This window comes from Sabethes cyaneus, chromosome 1 (assembly GCF_943734655.1).
Source record: "Sabethes cyaneus chromosome 1, idSabCyanKW18_F2, whole genome shotgun sequence".
Lineage (NCBI taxonomy): Eukaryota > Metazoa > Arthropoda > Insecta > Diptera > Culicidae > Sabethes > Sabethes cyaneus.
The window spans coordinates 6,290,949-6,298,322 of NC_071353.1; positions in this window are offsets into that span (position 1 = coordinate 6,290,949).

Consider the following 7,374-nt stretch of genomic DNA (forward strand, 5'->3'; position numbering starts at 1 on the left):
CGACACTAGTCGAACAAACCATCAGTCGTCGCAAGTCCCAATCTCGACTGGAAATGTTAGAATCGCTAGGATCGTAGCACTAGCTTGTATTTTAACGGTGAGTAATTCTTTAACTTTAACGGAACTGAAAGTCAGGCTGTGCAAACGGAATATAGAATATGGTCTTTACTTTGCTTTAATATGAACATCATCGAAATCCGTTTAGAATTAAAAGAGCTGTATGTATTGCTAAAAAAAATTATCGCTAAAAGTAAAACCCATTAATGCCCATTATTGAGTTCAGCAAACCAACACCCTTAAGATAATAAAATATATTTCTTAAGTATCAATTCATATTCAACCGATTCTAGACACTTGACTGGTCGTCCACTAACTGGATGTCTGGACGCGTGCGCTACGACGGAACGGTTCAGTGATTATATTAATTAAACCCGGCAAAGTTGTACGTCGTTCCGACCCTGACAGTGCGTTATTGAATATGGATTACCTACTATTTCGCAAGCAAAATTACCGTCCCCATCGACGACGCACGCTACGGCCAATATTTTCCACAGCAATTCGACTCAAAGGTTTGATTTTTTGCACCTCTCTTCGACATGATACCGGCATGATCGAGCAAAAAAGGCGGAAACTGACTCACGCTTATGCTCCCGCCACGCAGAGATGGATCAATCAAGACGAGTGCGACAAAGACGACGACGACGAAGACGACGGTGGTCTTTAATGGCCAGTGAGCTTGTGTTTCGATTGCACTACTAGCTAGCCGGTGGTAACTGCTTTGGCCGGTTGTCGCACAAAGTTGACCATGACAGCAGGCAGCTGGCAAACTGTGAGAATGCGATCGCTTTTACGGTTTGCTCTTAGAACTTACCACTGCTATAATGACACAGAATCGCAGCAACACCTGCTAGGGTTTTAATCCATGGCACCATCATTGCACGCAATTAACAAATCTCGCTGGGATGTTTCAAAACTCCAACAACCGCCACCTTTGTTTCACTTAACACGATTACTATTGCACATAGATTGGTAAAACAATTTTTCAACTCCGCCCCAACGTTGACACACTCGGGATCATAATTTGATTTCCTTCGATTTGACTCGCTTACACTCACGAAACACTTTAATCCAATGTTCCAAATCGTTGATCACCTGTAATTCCAACCTTCCGAAAGACAATAACATCCACCATCATCGGCTCGAAAGCAGCTGCAACAGGTTGACTCGCGCAGCCACCGACTCCGATCCGGTTGGTTATAAAGTCTCTAGACCTTGCCGGTTTGGAATTGCGAATTTTTCAAAACTTCACTTAACCGCCACCGAACGTTGCTTTTGCTGTTCCGCCACGCTGTCTAGCTAATTGAAGGGGGTGCAACGATTTGTAGCGCGTTCCGATCGCGACTGTTTCCAGCAGAACGGCAGCAGACACAGTTAAAGTGTTTTTGTGTCCATCGTCCACAGCAAGCAGCAGCGCACAGGCACAGCACAAGTGCGGTTCGTCGGGTGAGCCGCCTTCGAAATGCATTGGTAACCGCCAATGCCGCCCGTGTGCGTGGCTACCAAAGCGCGAAGACAAGGCGATGCGATGCAGAATAAATGCCTACTAGCAGACACTCACGAGCAGGCACTTATGCTCTTGAGCGGTATCGGGTAAATGGCGCACTTTTCACACGTGGTTGTCTATGAGCATTATCAGGTACAATTTGCAAAAAAAAAATTAAACAGCTTGCAACTCTCTCCGATGTGAACGAAAATTTCAACGTTTTGCCTTTCTACTATATAAATATATAGTATAAAGGTATAGAAATCACTTGGAAAACCGGAAATGGAAAGAAGGTCCTGCGGGCCGAATGTTATATACCTTTCGACTCAGTTTCGAAAACTGAGCATTTTCTGTGTGTGTGTGTGTGTGTGTGTGTGTGTGTGTGTGTGTGTGTGTGTGTGTGTGTGTGTGTGTGTGTGTGTGTGTGTGTGTGTGTGTGTGTGTGTGTGTGTGTGTGTGTGTGTGTGTGTGTGTGTGTGTGTGTGTGTGTGTGTGTGTGTGTGTGTGTGTGTGTGTGTGTGTGTGTGTGTGTGTGTGTGTGTGTGTGTGTGTGTGTGTGTGTGTGTGTGTGTGTGTGTGTGTGTGTGTGTGTGTGTGTGTGTGTGTGTGTGTGTGTGTGTGTGTGTGTGTGTGTGTGTGTGTGTGTGTGTGTGTGTGTGTGTGTGTGTGTGTGTGTGTGTGTGTGTGTGTGTGTGTGTGTGTGTGTGTGTGTGTGTGTGTGTGTGTGTGTGTGTGTGTGTGTGTGTGTGTGTGTGTGTGTGTGTGTGTGTGTGTGTGTGTGTGTGTGTGTGTGTGTGTGTGTGTGTGTGTGTGTGTGTGTGTGTGTGTGTGTGTGTGTGTGTATGTGTGTGTGTGTGTGTGTGTGTGTGTGTGTGTGTGTGTGTGTGTGTGTGTGTGTGTGTGTGTGTGTGTGTGTGTGTGTGTGTGTGTGTGTGTGTGTGTGTGTGTGTGTGTGTAAGCTGTTACAGTACCAGACAATGGCAGGACTAGTGCTACGATCTTATTAACTCCAACAGCCCCTCCTAGCTCAGATTCGAATATATGACAACTGGCATGTGTCGTACCTCGATGCCATCCGGGAGACCTGCTTTATTATGTTGGGAAATAGTAGTTCGTTACATTTTTTCTCCATTTCCACAAAATATATGGATATTAGAGGCATCTTAGATAGACGCACTCCTTCTCTTGTGAATACGCCTTAAAAATGATCCCAATAAAATAGAATGAAAATTTTGAACCGAAAGCAAACGTTTTTGAGATGTTCTCAGATTATTTTGCATCTTCTGGTAGATTTTAATATCTATGTAGGAACAAACATAAAAATGCCGACCATCGTACCATTACCCTATGGGAGGATAGAGGAATACAAATTTCACAACCGGTAACTCACATGAAGAACTTAAGCTCGGACCTGTGTGCGAGTGTGAGTTCTTCAGAACGACGACGTCGCACGGGTGCACTCCTGGGAAAACCATTTTGGCTCGATTTTCGAGTCCAAAGCCGGTATGTGGAAGTGTGAAGCGCAAGGCGCCAGGCTTTTGAACTATATTAGAATGGATCAGAAACCACCGCCGAGTGAATCAGTCGCTTCAGGAAACGAACGCATTTAGCCGACGGTCATGACGTTGGAGATCCCCGTTCCTCTAGGATATGCGTACCAGTTTTCCTGGGCGACCTCAATTCCGCAGGTGTCACGAACCTCATTTTGATGATTTTGCGTGCGTCAGCTCGTATTGCAATCGTAATGTAAAGGCCAAATCAATTAATTTTAGTAGAACACAATTAACGGCCAGATTGCGCCCAATTCCGTGGGAATCATTGTGAAAAGGTTTGCTCAATCTAATTCGATTGTTTTGCGAGTTTTACGATTTAACAAGCATTCAACGGAATCTCACCCCCAAAACAGCATGCATCTTCCAGCTTATTCAATTCGAATTTCATGTTCAAGGGTGCCATGTTATGTGCCCGGCTAAATTAGTCAGTACCGCAAGATGAAAGAGTATAGCATGCTAATATGTAGGTGAAAAGATGTGTTCAAATTTGAGGTGAAGGCGGCGCAGGCCTTGTCGCGTCTAGCCACTACACACCGACACCGGCTTTTTTTTGCAGCAGCAGAACGCAGGTATTTACAATGCACGCACGGGGCTTTGCAAGCTGTGAGGTAGCCGAGCCGCGTGAGGAGACGTGAGAAAATATGCATCGGCCTACTTTGTCGACCAAATTATTCGATTCCGATGGAGCAGGCGATTTTGATGGTCAAAAATTCAAAAAAAATTAAGATGAAGAAGAACGCGGAAATTTAATAATTTAGACTGGAAGTAAATTTGAACAAGGAAGTTGATGGATGTTGATTTTCCGAATCACAGGCGTGAAATTGACCCGGTCTGTTGATTGGATCCTTGCCTTGGGATCTTTGTTGATGGGGTTTTCCAATTTTATGGGTGCTAAATCAATCTTTGAACGTCATTCTCGTAAAATAATAATTAAATGTTCACTGGTAGCTGGTACATACGTATATGGACATATTAAATTGGCTTTGTATCATCCTCCAGTTGAGCTAAAATCCTATTTCATTCGAAGGGACGGATCCGTTTTTATGATATACCATTTAATAGTTCTCCGAAAAGAAGACAATTACACCTTTTAAAGAATTTAAAACCTGATTCATCTTCTAGACAGGATTGGCTTTAGTTAGCGTAAAATAACAGGAAATATTTCATTCATTTAGTCCGTTCTGATTGGATTGACTCAATTGCAGAAGCATATTTGGTTCGAAAACATTTAACCGGTTAGTGTTTCATCTTATTTTTCTTTGTGAACTGAGATGAACGATAGGGGAACCACCCCAAGTCATGGATACGGATGATGGTAGAATTAATCCAGTCCACATCCGACGTTAATATTGCTAAGAGCAATGAGCATAATTAATCCTAGATTAGTAAGCTCTACTTCCCGTTCCAAATCAAATCATGTCATGTCATCATGTTAAGAATGTGTTCAAAATCAGGCTGAAAGTAGCAGCTTGTAGTAGAGAAAAATGAAAATTGTTCCTTTCAATTGAAATATATCATTTTTATTCTGACAGATACCTATTACACCTCCAGCTTGCAAACTGTAGCCGTATCAGGTTAAACTTTGCATGTTAGATGCGTAAATGCTTTGTGAGCGGCGTTGATCAATCAGCGTCGAAATGATTGCTACCATTTAGCTAATATTCCTATTTGCAGAAGGGACGTAAAATTCTGTGGCAGCTATTAAACAACTCAAAGTACCGTTGCCTATTGCCCACAGGATCTCTAGGAGATCTAATTCTTGCCGTACTGTTGTCGTTTGTAGCCTTGTCGGTTTGTATTCTCCACTGATTCCCGCTTCAACTCTTTCATCTGAATCAAAATCTGTACCCAACAGGTGAAGAAACCGTTAATCATAGAACATTGGCGATTTGGTTTGTTATTTAATGATCAGATGACCGCCAGGTGCCTTTCTAAATATGTCTTCGTTTAGTAAGACTTCATCACACGCATCCATCCGACAATCCCTACGCACACAGCACGTGAAACTATTCTCCCCGCTGAAACAGTCGCCGAAAATGCTACTGATCTTACCTGTGGCTTCTACAACAAGCATTTTTTGATGATCTATTACCAAAATGTCAGGGGACCACGAACTTAAACAAACGAACGAACTTCGGAACTAACGGAAACATGGCTTCGTCCGGACGTCGTGAGGAGCAAAATATCATCCGATTACTGTATCTTCAGGTGCGATCGAAACGACTCTACAAGTCAATTATCGAAAGATGGCGTAATGCTAATCGCCGTTAAAGTTCATAAATGTTGTGCACTTTTTTTGGACGATTCAAGTCAATAAGAACGACCCCGGTAACCAATAAGCATTACTGGGCAATGAGCATTTAAGTCACATTAAATGCTACTTAAAAACTATTTTGGTCAAATATACGGCAACTTTACTGCTAACCTTCTTATATTCTTTTCTATCCTTATTAACCTTCTCACGCTAACAAAATTAATTTCCGCAGCAGGTCTTGTTCAGACTGATGCACTAAGTAACGCCAACGGTCGAATTCTTAATTTGGCTTATGTTAAGATTCTAAACTATTTATGTTAAACTTTTTAGCTCTGCCACTGTCCTACAACTCAATCCGTAGTTCACAGTGCCAAATTTCCGCAACGACACGATGGATGACATTGCTCTTGACTTTAACAATGTGCCAACCGTTAGACGCAAACCTTGCTGGACACCACAGCTTTGTAATTGACGCAATAAGGTCCGAAAAATCCGCAACTGTTACTTTATCGCCAGATCTGAAAAATCAACAGTAATCGTCTACGAATCATTGCAAGTGACTACAATGTTCTACTTATAGCGTCCTAGGAAGAGTACGTGGATAGACTGCAATCAAACTTGAAGCTGAATTCGTCATCATTTTGGGTCACGTCTCACCTGGAAAGATTTCACCTGATACCATCATGCGATGTATGTATTTAAACATCCCAAATTTCTGTTTCACGGATTGGGATGTACTTGAACAATTTAGAGGTAACAAAAGGTCCTAGAGTGAATGGATTGACACCATTCCTCATCAAGAGCTGTGCGGAAGAACTGGCTGCACCGCTTACTTGCTTCTGGCAGTGTAGAGCCGGAGGAACTTGTCTCCACTGTCCTCGATCCTAGGCTACTCGTCACTAATTCATTGAGCATCTCGACTCGCGCAAGTCGGCTTAAACCTAATCGAGCCATCTAGCACGTTAAGCCGCTCTTTTCCTAAGGCCAGCGCGAGGTTCTTAAAGAGAACAGATGTCACTACACAGCCATCCGGCGACTGGCCCATCCTATCCTGTCGACTTTTGCGACTTTATGTGGTTCATACACCTCCGCACACGGGTATGAAATGGGGAAGGCAAATAGAGCTCTAATCCAATTTAGCTGTAGCCATCCCAAGCTCCTACCTAACGCCTCCACGTACCCATACCCCGTAATGCTCTATTGAGTAGTTAAGTTAAGCTAGGAGGTGCGATGCTAAGTGGTTCCCGGCTGGCTGATCTCGAAACCGCGGTTTGGGCATTCGGCATTGCTAATAGGTAAGCTTAATATAAGTTATTTTAATTATTTTTTTCGTTTTAGCTTATGAACCACCTCCTGCTACATAGTGAAAACTTTGGCCAAAACGAGTTTTAATACTGCACATAGATACCAGGAGAAAAAATTAAATTAATTATTAGAAGCACTTATGGAAGGACTGCTGGTGAGGTTGTTCTATTTTTACCCATATATACCACATTTAATCCTAATATCATATTATTAATAGTAGGTATTATTATTAATATCATCTATGTGGAAGGCTGGATGATGGAGTGGACTGCCAACCGGAATTCTTACATTCTCACAAATAAATCATCACATGGGTTAAAGTTGGTGCAGCTAAATTGATTTTTACATGGAAGGATCCCCATGCTGGAAGGCAACTTCTATAACCCCGGAATTGCCTCTGCTTGTGAGTCCGCCCAAACATTTTTGGCCCTTCATACATCTCCGCACACTGTCAGCTTCCCGTCTTAACTCCAACTTTCGTTCAAATACGGCTAGCAAAGGTACAGCACAAACTAACAGATGTAACACTGGAGCATGGATCCATCACCAACCAAATTTACACTCAAGCCGAAACCTAAACGACAGTTCCTGCGCGAGAACGTAGTTCACCTACGCTAGCGCTACTGTCAGATAAAACACGAGTAGATTACAGCGAGCCGCTTTGCGTGGTGATGCTAGTGTTTTTGCGAGACTTAGAATAGTCATTTGTACGACGGTTT